Source organism: Tinamus guttatus, unplaced genomic scaffold (genome assembly GCF_059628265.1).
Source record: "Tinamus guttatus ecotype Peru unplaced genomic scaffold, ASM5962826v1 Tinamus_guttatus_pri_ptg000809l, whole genome shotgun sequence".
Taxonomy (NCBI): Eukaryota; Metazoa; Chordata; class Aves; order Tinamiformes; family Tinamidae; genus Tinamus; species Tinamus guttatus.
The window spans coordinates 209,941-226,613 of NW_028289343.1; the positions used below are offsets into that span (position 1 = coordinate 209,941).

A 16,673-nucleotide genomic window follows, 5' to 3' on the forward strand; every position below is an offset into this window, starting at 1 on the left:
TTCTGGGGTGAGTGATGATTGCACATTTGTACATCAGAGCTAGCTAAAAACCCCACGCTCTAGTAGAGAATTTCCTGTACTGACATCCGAAACCTGCTTTGTAAATGTTGCATTTGAATAAATCATACTGTGTGTGAACTCGACTACTTGTTTGGGGGCAGGTGATCGGACCTACGGTCCACGGACTGTTCGTGAATCCGATACTGCCAGGGTTGAGCTTATAGTGGATCACACTATTTGGGAACTCGATTCACTCCTAGGAAGGCGATCGGACCTACAGTCCACAGACCGTTTGTGAATCCGATACTTTTTTTGATATCTCCTTCCCCCCCCCCACCACTACCACTACGGCTTTCAAACTGCAACATTTTCAACACACATTCCAAAAATGGCATATTGCAATATGCCCTAGAGCATTAGATATCCGTTAATCTTTTAGCAGCTTTTTTAGAAGGACATCTATTTGAGCATGAATGCTTGTTTCCAAAGAGACCTTGTCCTTTTCTTAGTGGGGGAGGTTACAAAGACTACTGAAGAAATTTGTCAGGACACCAGATTTATTATCCTTCTCTTTTTCAAAATGTACCATGTAATCATTAATCTCTGGAAAACTTTCATCTAGCATGTCATCTAAAAGATATTACTGTATTATTACTAGCACACTAGTCAGAATGCAGTAGATGGAATGTGTCCCAGATTTTCAGACATGAGTGGATACAGTTTCCTGACACAGCAGTGAACACTCACTCCTGACAGTGGCATCTCCCAGTCCAACTATATCCTATGTAGCAGCTTGGAGCGGGTCAGGAATGCCAGACAGCAACTTCATAGAAGCTGGAACTGACTTCGTTTATTAGCTTACATGCAGTACATTTATATGATTCTAGCAGTTAGTGATGTAATTACACAGGCTCCTAATTGGTAGACAATGATCTAACTAAGACCCTTACAGACCCCCCTTACTTGTTAAGCTCATGCTTTTAATTCAACAGCTCTTTTATTCCCTCTGACCTTGGTCTACTTCCTTATCTCCTAGTTAGCAGTCCCTTTGTTCTTTCACTGAAACCCGAAAGCCCGGATTGAGCAGGCCTGCTGGGCAGCCATGTCCACGGCTCTCTAACCATTCCTCTATAATTCCCCCTTTTTCTTTAGATTAGGTGACCCCGGGAAGCAAGCCAGCCTTGAGGTGTCAGATTCAGATTGCGTGAAAAGGCATGCAGTAGGCGGGTTAATAGAGCACGAACACAGGCCCAGGCCATCATCAACCCAATTACCAGTAACAATCCCCATAACAGTAGCATCAGCAAGGACTTGAGTACAGATTTTATCCATCCCCCAATTCCTAACCAGTCCGTTAGTCCATCTAGACCGAAAAATCCCACATCCTTGTTGACCTTCTCTGTATGCTTGATCAAATCGTGAATCTGGCGGTGTATGGCTGCCGAATGATCCTTCAAGTCCATGCAGCACATGCCGTCAAAGTCCTGACACCCATGTCCATGAGCAAGAAGCAGGAAATCAATAGTGGCACAGTTTTGCAGCACAACATGTTGTACCTGGGATAAGTCATCTGACAATTCACTAAGCACAGTACTGGTTGCATTCGCTTGTTTCAAGGCCTAGCAGGCAAGGAGCTCAATATTTCAGTGTGCCCGCGTGGCTGATACCCCAGGGACGAAGACCCCCAAGTGCTCCAGAGATCAACGCTATCCTCACATTCTGAGCTAAAAGAGTTCGCTGCTCTTTTTGATCACCTTAACAGGGTCTTGCTGTTCCCCGGAGGGCCGTGTGGCCAAATCATACCAAGGCGACCAAATGTGCAAGGCCCACCCATAGGCTGGGGCGGAATGCCAGCCCAAGCTCGGTTCCCACATATCAAAAACCACCCGGTGGGAACCTTCCTAAGCCGGATAGTTCCCGTATTGTGGGTAACATTTCCGTTACACCATTCCTTTTCCCCTCTTGCCTCCTCAAGGGTTTTTGCATACTCAACTTTGAGACCTTCCAGTTCAACCTCGTATCTACTGTTCTCATTTTCCATTTTCTTCAGTCTGTTTCTCTCCCCTTCTAGTTGAGCCTGGAGACGAGCATTTTCTTGCCTTAAAAGACTATTCTGGGATTCAGTAGAAGACATCTGAACTTTAGTAGAAAGAAGTTCTTCTGTTGCAGCCCGTTCTCTTTCGGCAGCTGCTGCCAAAAGGGCTTGAGATTCACCAAGTCTGTTGGAAAGATTCTTTTCCAATTTTTCCCACAAGGAGGTTTGCGCTCCCAGCATGGCTTGCAAATTTTCTATCTGCCGAAGCAGTGGCCGTGTAGCAGATGTAACACTTTGGCTCGGTTCTTGGTTCCGACTCTCCTCTTCTTGCAGTCTCTGTTGTAGTTCACTGATTCCTTGCCGTAAGTAGTCCTCTCTTCTTGCTGCCTGTTGTTCTGCACGTTGCAGCGCTAGCCGCAGGTCTGCCACCTGAATCGCCAAAGCTTCTTGTTGCTGCCGTGCCTCATCCTGGGCCTTCTCCAAAGCTAAACCAAGTTCTTCCTTTGCCTTCATTTCCCGACTTAGGGCTGCCTCTTGTGCCTCACTGTCCTTTGTGGCATTAGCTTTATGAAGATCTGCAAGTTCCTTGTAAGCACTGTCAAGTGCTGCCTGGACACTTCTGTTCCTTTCTTCAAGATCTTCCACCTCTGCCTGGAGCTTATTAAGATCCTTTTCTTGTCGCTCTACAACACTGTTCAGTTGTTTAATACTGTCTCGATGCTGCTTCTCAAGATCCTCTTTGCCATCAAGTACCTGTTTTAAATGCTGCAATTCCTCTTCCAGTTCCTTAATCTTTTTGTTCTGTTTTGTGTTAGTATTTTCTCTCTCTTTCTCCTTTGCTCTTAGTTTCTTAATAATGTTGGAATTGTGCAGCTGCTGTTTAGACAGCTTTTCTCCTTCTTCCATTAATCCTTTGATTTGCTCATCTTTTTCTTTCAGTAATTCAGCTGTTTCATTACAATTAAGTCTAGTAGCCAATTCTTCTTTAACATTCTTTACTTCCTTTTTAGCTGCATCCCTTTCTTTACATGCAAGCTGGAGCTTCTTTTCAGCATCTGCTATTCGCTGAGTGAACTCCTCTTTAAGGGATGAAATGCTATTGCTCTCTTCCTTCATTCTAAGGATTTCATCTTTAAGGTTATCATAAGCTTCCTCCAGCCGTGCCTTTTCTTTACTAGTACTCAATAACTGTGTTTCCCTCTTCTCTAGTTTAGCATGGGTGTTATTCTGTCATCGAGGACACCAAACTCGCCCTTCACTACAGTTTTTTCGGATATGACCCCTCCTTCCACACCTAAAGCACTTAGGGCCGTTCGCGTTTTCCCTCTTTCCTTGGTTTCCTCTCGGGCCCACCAAAGGTTGTAGCGCAGCGGCTAAGACACAAAATGCTTGGGTTTGCTGCGCCGCTGAATCAAGCAATGCCTGCTCTACCTGAGCCCCTAAAAATGCTCCTGGGTTTCCCACACCCCGACGGGCAAGTTCTTCAAGCATCTCCTCAAGCGAAACCCCTTGTGGCAAAGTGACCAGAACATCCCTGGTGCGCTTATTAGCATTCTCAACCGCTAAGGATTGAGCCATAAGTTTCCTTGTTTTCTCATCTAGCGTATCCATTTCCTCCAAGGCCTTAAGCAAGCGGTCAACGAATTCACCAAAGGACTCGTTCATACCCTGCTTAATTCCCACGAAGGAAGGGCCTTTCTTCTCCTCGGGTAAGGACAAAAAGGCCGATAGGGCAGTTTGCGTCACCAGCCTTAACAAGATGGCTGGAAATCGCATTTGCACGTCAATACTGCCATACGGCCCCTGACCCAGCACCGTTTCAACCCGTAATCCCTCCAGCGGATCAACCTGAGGCAGAGGTATGGCACATTCGCGCGCTGCGTGGGCCGCCCACTGTCTTTCCCACAGTAGCAACTGACCAGGTGTCAAAATCAATTTCGCAATCTGTTGACAATCACTAGGGAGAAGCAAATCACTATTAAAGATATAGGATAACATCTGTCTGGATGGCTCACCTTTGACCCCCCAACGCGCCACCGTATCCCGTAACTGGCTCATAATTTTCCAGTCAAACGGATCCCGCTTGCCCGCTCCCCGACCTTGGCCATCCGGCTCAAAGGTCACCGGGCATGCCACCCTCATGGCCGGCTCCCATTGACCCTCCAAAATTGCATCTCTAATAACACCGGACCAACAAGAGGAGACCTGCGGACCCGACCCCCCACCGGAGGATCCAGACCACCCCTCGCATGTTTTTGGCCCAGCTGCCTGGACTCGATCAAGGGCCCTGGGGGCCTCCCGGAACAGTCGATCAGAGGGTCCTGGCACCGTTCCGGCGGCTGCTCCTGTGGCCGGTTCCCAGCTGTCCACGCCGGGGGCGGTGGCGCCATAGGCTGTACTGGCGACTTGGGAGTCAGAGCTGATCCAGCAGATGCAGGTTCCGGTGGCGGCGGCAGCGGCTCCGACGGGCGACGGGATTGTGACGGTCCTCCTCCGGTAACGCTGTCAAGCAGCTCCCTTGCGGAGCTCTTCGGGGTGGCAATAGCCCCTCGGCCAGGTGCGGCTCGCGCCGCAAGCGAGACCTCGGGGGGCGGTTCCTCCCCTTGCAGCATCTGCGTCGCCGCTGCTGCCATCTTCTTTTCAGCCTGCATACACTTGAGCTGATTTGCCACCTCGCGCCAAGTATGACCCAGTTCTTTGGCAGTTTTGCTGCCCTCCAGAGTGGCTTCCCATAATGAGTCCCCTATCTCACGCCACTCTGTTATACTAAAAACAAGTTGTGGCTCCTTTAAATGTCCTTTCTCCCTTGCCCATTTAATCAACTCATATAACTTCTTCGTGCTCACTGCCGCTTCCCTTCTTGCCAGCAAGTCTTGCAGCAGCTGCACCGCAGCTTCTCGCTCCATTTTGTACGTACACCAGGGTTTCTGCTTCTAGCCCTCCCCTGACGCCGTTTTTCCGTTCCGGGTCCCGGCTTCTTGCCCCCCAATGCCATCTTTTCCGTGTGCGCAATCACGGCCGGCTTACCCGCTCCGGTCCCCTTCTTGGTCGGATCACTCGGTTGCGTTCACGCTGTCGTGAGTCCCTATTCGGGCACCACTTGTAGCAGCTTGGAGCGGGTCAGGAATGCCAGACAGCAACTTCATAGAAGCTGGAACTGACTTCGTTTATTAGCTTACATGCAGTACATTTATATGATTCTAGCAGTTAGTGATGTAACTACACAGGCTCCTAATTGGTAGACAATGATCTAACTAAGACCCTTACAGACCCCCCTTACTTGTTTAGCTCATGCTTTTAATTCAACAGCTCTTTTATTCCCTCTGACCTTGGTCTACTTCCTTATCTCCTAGTTAGCAGTCCCTTTGTTCTTTCACTGAAACCTGAAAGCCTGGATTGAGCAGGCCTGCTGGGCAGCCATGTCCGCGGCTCTCTAACCATTCCTCTATAATCCTACATGTTTAACAATGTTTTCTCCAATAGTCTAATTTTTGAAGATTAAAAAGTGAAATCATTGCAAGTATAGTTTTAGTAAAGTAGACATTTTGTGGAGATAAAACCTCTATCGCAGTAGTTTCACATGTCTGCAGTTTTCATATTTCACATCTCTTTTCACTGGGGATAAGCTTATAAATATAAGGCTACTGTCAAAAATACTTTATTTTCTTACATAGCTGAAGTTTTTTGAAAATATTCAGGGCCCACAGACCATTGACTGAAGACCACTATTCTTCTACCAGAGAATTATGATAATTTATGGATTGACTTCTGGAATCCTACAGGATAGTATTGGATCTATTGGTTCTCCAAGCAAGAGTAGTCAAGATGTTACTTAATTAACATGAACTGAGAACAAAAAAGTGGGATGTTTGCTTCTTTTCAAGCAAGCCATACATGTGCTGCAAGATGTGATCACTTGGCTATTTCCTTTTCAGTGTGATTTAACTTCTTGTTAAACTTCTTGATTATGATAATGAAAAACATTGTGTCCTTTTCAGTCCTAGACACAATATTTTCATTGATATTTAGTCTTTACAGGTGTCTGCATAATCAGTTTCACAATATACTTCTGTTCTTTGCCTTAAGAATTGGTCTTGGAATGCCATGCTTTCAAGATGTGAAACACCACATAAGTATGAAACAAAATCCATTGGCTGAAGGAATTTTAGGGTGTTATAAGATTATATTTCATTTTATAATGTCAAAGGTTTCATAGGCAAAAATTTGCAGCAGTTAACAAGTATGACCTTTAAATTAGTCGCATGAAATTCAAGGCATAGACTTTAATATTCACCCATGAGAAGTATGTTTTTGCCTGAAAAATCTGGTAGAAGGAATGAATGCACCAATCCTTATTATATCATATTGGTGATTGATAACACAGCGGTGATTCAAATGAATAAAACTCATTTGGTTAAGTAAGGGATTAGGATCAGGCCGCATGGAAATGGCGATCCTTAAAATAGTTAGATTACCAGTCCTAGCTCAATCATTGGACATTATCAACTTTAAGGATATGAATAAGCTTCTGCTTTACAGATACATTCTTAAATATATGTTTAATTTGGAAAATTTATCCTGAATTGGTGAATCAGAATGAAAAGAATCTAACTAGATCTGTTCACACATTCATATCACATGTAGTTAGATGTTGGTTGAAATATCTTTTATTTTTTATTGTTTCTATTGAAGTGTGGTTCATATAGTCTTTCTTGGGTACCTTAGGCCAATGGTATCTGAAAATAGATTTGTCAAAAAAGATAAAAATAGCACAGAAGTTTGACATGAAACAGCTTTGGAAGAGCATAAATCAGCTCTATAGCTACCTATTTAAACACTTACAAGAACTCTGAAATATGCAGATATGTAAAAGGTAGCTGCTACAGCTTGGACATAAAATCCAAAGGCAAGGATGTACTATACGATGTACACATTTTTCCATTAGTGCTCCCCTCTCAAGTTGTAAATGTAAAATTTTACCAAAATTAAAATTGCTACATATCTAAAAGTTCTACTAGTCCTAATGAATTCATTGCCAGACATTATTTTCATGTAGCATGTTTTGTAAGAACAAAAAAAATAAAGTTTTTAAGTCAAAACAATTTGGTGACCTTTGTTTTTCAATGTTAATCCTCGATCTAAGTTATAAAGAATATTTTAAAATTACACTTAGTTCAACAAGAACTGGATAGATGTTTGTTCAAAGTTTTTTTGATATTAATACCTCTTTTGGGACATGGGTTAATGAAATAGGAGTAGAACAGAATCTACCATTTCATGAACTTTGTTAGAGTCTGATGTATGTTGTAACATATTCATTTTTTTTTCTGGTTTAAGTATTTTTTTTCCAACAAAATAAGCTAAGGAAAATCCAGTGGTGTTCCACATGACTCAAAAGTAAGATTACTTTAATACTAGATTTTTCTACACTATAAACAAAATAGGTGTCATTTAATATTGTAGGGGGATTTCATTCACATTGATGTCACCTTACATTTACGTTGGTATGCATCTCAGTTACCTGAGAATTTTTCACGCTCCTTAAGAACCACATTCTCTTCAGTTCACTATTTATGAAATGAGGTATTAATCAAGATTTTACAGTTAATTAGTCAGCTTCAGACCTTTGCTTCAGCACTTTTGTGTTAAGTATGGAACTGAAGGGTTAGACCACAGATCTCCTGAGACTAGTACTATTACCATGTCCATCATTATGTGCAATGGTTATTGATTTCAAATAAGTCAGGCATTTGCTGTGTTTATTTTTCGAAAGGAAAATTAGTGTACACATGGCAATCAACTATAGATTTTTTAAGTTTCATTTGCTGGATAATTCCACTGAATTACTGTGAGAATATGTGAATTAAACCAGATAGATACTCCCTCCCTGCAGAGCCAGTGATCTCTTTAAGATTCTAGCAGTAGATGGCTTAGCTAAAACATTTTCCGTATTTTAACTTCAGCTACTTTCTATGTGGTTAAGTAATTAAATATATATATATATTTTAAAAAGAATAGAATCTAACTTGAAAAAGGTTTCCAGAGAAAAGACCAGGAAAGAAACAACACTTTCTTGCTGGAAATGACCTTGAACTAAAACTTAAACAGAAGAATGTATGAGAAATCTTGTCAGCTTTCTTTTACTAAATAGCAATTTACAAAAAATCTTATATATCTAAACAGATCCAGGAATAATAAATAGAGATGAATTAGATATTTACAGTTAATAAAGAGGAAAAAGTTTATTTGTGCTAGAAGTTGTTCTTTATGTCTTAGAGATCTATATAATGACTAGTCTATCTTTTGATATCTTGCTCTAATAAAATATCTAGTTATTATAGTATTTTCCATTTCTTCCCCATATAAGAAATTACTTTAAATGCCCAAGAGATAGCTTTGTATGACAATGGTATCATCTGAAATAAATAATTAGTTCAAATTAGTGAGTAGGGATGCTTAGAGGACACTACTGTTAAAACCAAAAGACCTATTTTACTTTCTCATATACTATTTAAATGTCACTATGTGCTAGCACTGTGCAGCTGGAAATAATAACTATCTTCAATTACCTCATCTTTAATGTTTGCCAAAAAGTACATGCAATAGCATGTTTAATTCATCATGTTTTGTTTGTACATTAATAAAAGGAAATTGCACAGACAGGAACTGCAAAGTACTGTATAGTACAAGTAATGAGTAGACAGCAAAAGGTCTGGTTTGGAATTCAGTGTTCATTTACAAGCTATGGAGCTAAAATAAAATAAGGTACAAAGCAAACTGGCTAGGCAGGCAATATTTGCAAAATAAATTAAATGTATATTTCCATTTCTTTTTTCCATTTCATTACTTTTGAATGAGTAATATTTTCTTTTTAAACTAGGGCCTTCAAACTGAGCTTCCCAATTGTTAACTAATTCAGTGATGACTTTTGGTAAGAATTTTCTTGAACAGGTCCTATAAAAGAACTGGATTACATTTTACAAGTGAAGACAGAAGCTATCATCTGTGAATAAATTTGGCATCTTGTGTTCTAAATGTAATTTTAGTTTGAAGAAAAAAAAAGGAGAATAATGGAGGTACCTGTGAAAGAAAAAATATAAACCAAATATTTTAAATTCAGAAATTGAAATTATCTGAGATTGACAGTTTTGATATCCTTTCTTTTTATTTTGCTGTTTTCAGTAGAATTTGAATTTGCTGTTCTCAGACTGTTGAGGTCTTGTGCAGAAAGGGGTGGTCCAGCTCATCCTTACCAAAAAATATAATTTTCAGAAATGAAATGAGAGAATTTAGCAATACTATTATCAACACTGGAATCCTAAATTTATAATAAGCTATTCTGGGAATTGGTGCTTTAATCTAGTGAAATGCAGAAATTCTTCCTTCCTGTGGCACAAAGTGGATGCCAGGGATTGTACTGTGATGAGCTCAGAAATACCTGCTTCTCTGTAGAAAGGGACCCAAGGGTGTGATGCTCTATTGCAAGTGTGGGTAGTTCAGGTGAGGTCCTTCACACTGAATTGTCTCAAGCAGCGGCATGTTTATTCCCTCTGCAGAGGTGCACAGCAAAAAAGAAGGAAGTGGAAGGAGGCACAGATGAAAAAGGGGACATTTCTGAAGAGACACAATCAGTCTTCATAGAGGAATTTAGCTAGACTCTCTCAAGCAGTACTCTTGTCTCTCATTTTCTGAGTACTTTGATGCACTCTTTGGTCCTTCCCCTGCAAATCGAAGATAAATCCAGCACAGAATCCCAATACCCAGATAGGACTAGTAGAGAAGCACATTTAAGAGTTGAAAATATAGATAGAATTAATCAGTTGCAGATTATTCCTTTTGGATTTGAATAACATATTATGATAGGTCAAGGAATATGAAATTTCACAGTCAAGGGATGTCAAGATTTCTTTATACACAGCATTTACTGTGGTTTAACTGGAATTACATCATGTTAAACTGCTTCGAATCCATACTTTACTTTTCCTCTAGTGTAAGATAGCATTTTATCATAGATTATTAATCTTTATTTGAGAGTAGGCTTCCTATGATCTGTATTTATCTTAATGGAATTGCTGCGGTTGCAGCATCCTGCAACAGCTGTTGCAGTAGCAGCCTACTCTGCTAGCTTCTAAAGTCAGGTTACCTGTTAATTTATTAGTCTTCAATCTTATAATGGCTTCAGTTCTTCAACTTCACAACTACTTCAAGTTAACCTTTTAGTACCTGTGGCCAGGTACACTTACACTGTGGTACAGTCAAGATCCTAGTCTCTAGCTGCAGGAGGAATTTTAGGAAGACCCTGGGAAATCTTACTGCAGAATATGGAAACTCACTATTTCCATCTCTTCCCCTCATTATACAAAAGTCACCACTTGCCTGTTTTATATTCCTTTGTTTTCCTTGTCCTTCCTGTCTGTTTTCCTCCACATCACCTACCTAAGGGGAAGTGTCTTACCAAAGTGGATGATATCAGAAATGAAGAGTTATGCAATGCTTTTGAAACACATGGCATTTAAAGCAGAAATGTGCTTGGCTACTGATATCTGCTTTCTGGAGCAAGGACAGAAGACTTCAGTTTGATGGAGCTTTTAATTTCATACTCAAGATGAAATATTTAGTATCATACTGAAGACTTATAGCATTTTTTGGGCAAGTCAATTGATCTTTATTAAAAAAAGACAGGGAAATGCCTTTATATTTCATGTTTTCATTCTCTTATAGGTCACTGTAGACTCCCACTTTAATGTATTACAATTTTTACAGTTTTACTAACCCCCTAAATGCACTGTTTTGCAATGCAGACATGCATCATAATAAAAACAATCCTCAAAAATCTGTTTAAATATTTATAAAAATTTTCGTAAAGTTCACACGAATGATGAAAACCTTTAACCACGACACGTGTATGAATGATACATGTGGTGTATTTAATTAATGCTGCCACAAAAATGTATATACTTCCATATTCCATGTTCCCCCAACACTTCCACAAAAAAATATACAACTAGGTCTAAAGTACAAACACAGTGCATCATTGACTGTACATCTGAGAGACTGCAACATTTTGAAGGATGTCCAAAACACGACAAGGAGCAACTCATAACCCTCCAAGACATAGGGAAAATCTTTAGTGAAGTTAAGTCTTCTAGAATGATTTAAGGTTCAAAATGTGTGCAGTCAAGTATTTAAGGCAGCCTGTTATAGGAGACTTACATGTTTGGGCACAATACTTCACTAGCAAAAGCCACAGAATTTTCAGACTTGATTTTCAGTCAGACAGCTGAGGTCATAGAATCATAGAATGCTTAAGGTTGGAAGGGACCTCTAGAGGTCATCTAGTCCAACCCCCCTGCACACGCAGGGTCACCTAGAGAACGTGGCACAGGACTGCATCCAAGCGAGTTTTGAAGATCTCCAGAGAAGGAGACTCCACAACCTCTCTGGGCAGCCTGTTCCAGGGCTCTGTCACCCTCACTGTTAAGAAATTTTTCCTTAAGTTCCTGTGGAACTTTTGATGCTTCAGTTTGTGGCCGTTTCCTCTAGTTCTATCAGTGGCCACCAGTGAAAAGAGGCCAGCACCATCCTCCTCACTGCCTCCCTTGAGGTATGTATATACACTGATCAGATCCCCTCTCAGCCTTCTCTTCTCCAGGCTGAAAAGGCCCAGCTCCCTCAGCCTCTCCTCATAGGGCAGATGTTCCAGGCCCCTGATCATCCTTGTGGCCCTGCGCTGGACTCTCTCCAGCAGCTCCACATCCCTCTTGTACTGGGGGGCCCAGAACTGGACACAATACTCCAGACGTGGCCTCACCAGGGCTGAGTAGAGGGGCAGGATCACCTCCCTCGACCTGCTGGAGATGCTCTTCTTAATGCACCCCAGGATCCCACTGGCCTTCTTGGCCACGAGGGCACACTGCTGCCCCATGGTCAACTTGTTGTCCACCATGACGCCCAGATCTTTCTCCGCAGAGCTGCTCTCCAGAAGGTCGGTCCCCAGCCTGTACTGGTGTCTGGGGTTATTCCTCCCCAGGTGCAGGACCTTGCACTTGGCCTTGTTGAATTGCATGAGGTTTTTCACCTCCCAGTTGTGCAGTCTGTCCAGGTCCCTCTGGATGGCAGCGCAGCCCTCTGGGGTATCAGCTACTCCTCCCAGTTTGGTATCATCAGCAAACTTGGTGAGGGAGCACTCTGTGCCTTCATCCAGGTCATTGATGAATAAATTGAACAGGACTGGACCAAGGACTGACCCCTCGGGGACACCCTAGCTACAGGCCTCCAACTAGACTCTGCACTGCTGATCACCACCCTCTGAGCTCTGCCATCCAGCCAGTTCCTAATCCACCGCACTGTCCACTCATCTATCCCATACTTCCGGAGCTTGCCCAGGAGGATATTGTGAGGGACAGTGTCAAAAGCCTTGGTGAAGTTGATATAGATGACATCCACCGCTCTCCCCTCATCTATCCAGCTGGTCATTTCATCATAGAAGGCTATCAGGTTAGTCAAGCATGATTTCCCCTTGGTGAATCCATGCTGACTACTCTTGAGCACCTTCTTGTCCTCCATGTGCCTGGAGACAACGGCCAGTATGAGCCGTTCCATCACTTTTCTGGGGACGGAGGTGAGGCTGACTGGCCTGTAGTTGCCTGGGTCCTCTTTCTTGCCTTTTTTAAAGACTGGCGTGACATTGGCCTTCTTCCAGTCCTCCTGCACCTCCCCCATTCTCCAGGATCTTTCAAAGATGATGGAGAGCAGCTTAGCTATGACCTCTGCCAGCTCCCGCAGCACTCTGGGGTGCATCCCATCAGGGCCCATGGATTTGTGGGTATCGAGTTTCCTTACGTGCTCTCTGACCCAATCTTCCTCTACCCAGGGCAAGTCTTCCTCTCCACCAGCTTCTTCTCTTGTCCCTAGGGCCTGGGGCTCTAATGGGCTGCCCTTGGTAAACACCGAAGCAAAGAAGGCATTCAGCAACTCTGCTTTTTCTGTGTTATTTGTAACCAGGGTGCCCATCCCGTTCACCAGCAGACTCACGTTTTCCCTGATCCTCCTTTTGCTGTTAATATATTTGAAGAAGTTTTTCTTGTTATTTTTAACGTCCCTTGCCAGATTGCGTTCCAAACCTGCCTTAGCTTTCCTTGTCGCATCTCTGCATTCCCTGACTATGTTCATGTATTTCTCCCAGGGGGCCTGTCCATTTTTCCACATTCTGTATACCGCCGCCTTCTGCTTGAGCATTGCCACAAGCTCCCTGCTCATCCACACAGGTCTCCTGCCCCCTCTGCCTGAATTCTTACACACAGGGATGCACTGTTGCTGGGCGTGGAGGAAGTGCCACTTGAAAACTAACCACCTGTCTTGGGCCCCCCTGCCTTCTAGAGCTCTAGCCCATGGGATTCTTCCGAGGAGGTCTCTGAAGAGGCCAAAGTTGGACCTCCTGAAGTCCATGGTTGCAAGGCTACTTACAGCCCTGCCTCCTCCTCGTTGGATCCTGAACTCCGCCAACTCATGGTCACTGCAGCCGAGGCTACCCTCCACCTTCACATCTCCTACAAGTCCCTCTCTATTTGATAGGACAAGGTCCAGTAGCCCACCTCTCCTCGTTGGCTTCTCCACAACCTGCGTCAAAAAGTTATCGTCGATGCTCTGCAGGAACCTCCAGGACTGTTTGTGCCTGGCTGTGTTGTCCTTCCAGTTGATGTTGGGGTAGTTGAAGTCCCCCATGAGAACCAGGGCCTGTGACTGAGAGGCAATATCCAGCTGACTGTAGAAGGCCTCATCAACTTCCTCATCCTGGTCAGGTGGCCTGTAGCAGACACCCACCACAGTGTCTCCCACATTAGCCTGCCCTTTAACTCTTACCCACAAGCTTTCAACTTCCTCATCATCCACCCCCAGGTTGAGCTCCATGCATTCCAGTTGCGCTCTCACATAAAGAGCAACTCCACCACCTTGCCTTCCCAGCCTGTCCTTCCTAAAGAGCACATAGCCTTCCATGGCAGCGCTCCAGTCGTGCGAGCTATCCCACCATGTCTCTGTGATTCCAATGAGATCATGACGCTGGGACCGCACACAGATCTCCAGTTCGTCCTGCTTATTCCCCATGCTTCGCACATTGGTGTACAGGGATTTCAGGGTAGTAACCGAGCCTGCAGGTTTCCCAGGAGGGGTGAAAGAGGACCCTCCGTGATCATTTCCTATCCTCACTTCCCCACTACCATACTCCCGCTGGAAGCCATCTGACCTAGGCTGCGTGGCACTCCCCTTCCCCCTTCTTGTCTAGTTTAAAGACCTGCTAACAAGGTTGGCCAGCCTTTTGGCAGAGACGTGTGCCCCTCTTGCTGAGATGGTTCCCATCATTCCCCACTAGCTGGTGACCACAGAGTCCCATAGTCATAGAAGCCAAAACTCTGTTGCCAAGCCCAGCGTCGCAGCCAGTTGTTAATCTGCCATATCCGCCTTCTCCTCCTTGAATCCATTCCCCTCATTGACAGGATAGAGGAGAACACTACCTGGGCTCCCATACCTTTGACGGCCATCCCTAGGGCTCTGAAGTCATGCTTGATATCCCTCAGTTTCCCCATGGCATCATTTGTGCCCACATGAAACAGTACCAGGGGGTAATAGTCAGACTCCTGGACAAACCTTGGGAGCCTTTCTGTAACATCCTTTATTCGAGCCTCTGGCAAGCAGCAGACCTCTCTGGATAAGGGGTCCGGTCTACATATCGGTGCCTCCGTGCCCTGTAGCATGGAGTCACCCACGACGATCACCCACTGCTTCTTCTGGGTGCTCCTTTTCTCCTTAGTGGGAGCAGCCTCAGGCCTTGGGCCTGACTGCCTCTCTGTAGAACGCCCCCTAGATGGGCCTTGGTTCATGACCTCCTCTATCTGATCCCTAAGTTCCAGGGCCTCGTACCTGTTGGATGTGGTCACTGATGGAGGTGAGGTGGGTCGTGGAAGGGTTCTCCTGCCACCTCGAGTGGGGACCTGTTTCCATTGTTGATCGTCCCTCGATACTGTTAATTCTGCCCCCTCTGCCCTATGGCAAGAGGGTACTGGATTTTCAGACTGAATCGGGGGGTTCTCAGAGTGGCTTTCCTGGGAAGACTGCAGAATGCAGCTCCACCAGTCTGTTTCTTTTTCACATTCCCTGATGGCCCTCAGCCTTTCTACCTCCTCCTTTAGCTCCACCACCAGGCTGAGCAGGTCGTCCACCTGCTCACACCTAAGGCAGGCTGTGTTTTTGCTACTCCCCGGTAACATGGAGAGGTTCAGGCATTCCTCACAACTAGAAACCTGGACTGCTACATGTTTCTGTTGTGGTTCAGTCTGCGTCGCCACAGTCTTCCTGGTGGAAGCTCTCTGCCGAGTAGAGACCATGGCTTCACCTGATCCCCCGCTGCTGGAAGAGTCTGTGGAGAGAATTCTTTTCCACACTTGGGAGGAGACTCCCTGCCTGCACGAACTGCAACACCGCGCTCCTGGTCGCAGCTTTTGAATTCCCGCCTGCCCTGCTGGCTCCGCCCCCGCTGAGTCAGAGTCGCTTCTGGCCGGGAGCTCAGCACTGCCCGGACGGGGGTCGGCGCTGGGGTTGCCTCTCGCTCTGTGCTTTCTCGTTCGGTGGCTTTTGCCGCAGTTCGCCTCTAGACAAGGAGCTCCGGCACGAGCGTCCGCTCCAGAGCCCTTCCCTTCGAGATCTAACTATATGGGTAACTATAGCACTGCAGAAGCATAATGGGAGCCAAAACCTAGCCCAAGATGTAGACTGTAGTATAGTAGCCTATATTTGCACACGAATGTTCTTGTCTAGCCAGCTTTTCAGGAAAATTTCAGCACCATGAAGGGTGTTGTGTTTATTTGTGCTTTGGAAAGCTAGTGACCCTAAACTTAAGAGGAGATAGTTCTAGGCAGAGAAAGGTGGAAATTATTTGTACAGTGTCATTTTTCTAAGGTCTCAAGGCCAAAACCAACAAAAAATAACGATATAAAGTGTGCAAATAATGTTGATTTGATCAGGCAAGCTGGCACATATAACATTTAAATGAAAAGGCACCAAAATATTTCCTCTTCTATTAAAACTTAAATAATTTTAATTTAAACTTGATTAGAATTTCAAGTAAAACATTACAAATTATCTGGTCATCAGGGAACATGCAAAATAGAGCAGTTCTGGAAGAAGTTAGTTTGGTTTAGTTCTGTAAAGCTGCCAGCTACCAAACTTAAGTGCACACTTAGCAGCAGATATAAAAAGGAGGATAAGAGTAGACTGGCACAGAAAAGATCCTATAGAATCCAGCTATATTTTTTTCTGGATGTGCATTAGGTTGTGTCCCTACTGCAAAGAACAAAAATGTTATAGGCTTTCTTTCCTATTGGAATTCAATAGGAATATTCCATTCCTATTGAAGTTGTGAGGTCTTTACCAAAATGGTTCTCATGTAGTCACTGAAGGTCATAGCTAAATTTTCTTACCCCTCTAGCAAGTCTATTTGATAGGTGTCTCATGGGAGAGCTGTAGCAGAAATGGGACTCTTTCTCCCAGTGTGGTGGGATAATTCACACGGGTGGAGGCTAAAGTCTCCTTCCTCTGTCTCCTTATGGAGGAGGAGAAGAAAAAGAATCCCACATACACATGC

General features: G+C 44.1%; 1 pseudogene; it reads right to left on the minus strand.

Annotated features, from left to right (window-relative positions):
• Positions 1-1,750: 1,750 nt before the first annotated feature.
• LOC104568762 (TATA element modulatory factor pseudogene) lies at positions 1,751-4,177 on the minus strand (annotated as a pseudogene).
• Between the last annotated feature and the right edge of the window lie 12,496 nt (positions 4,178-16,673).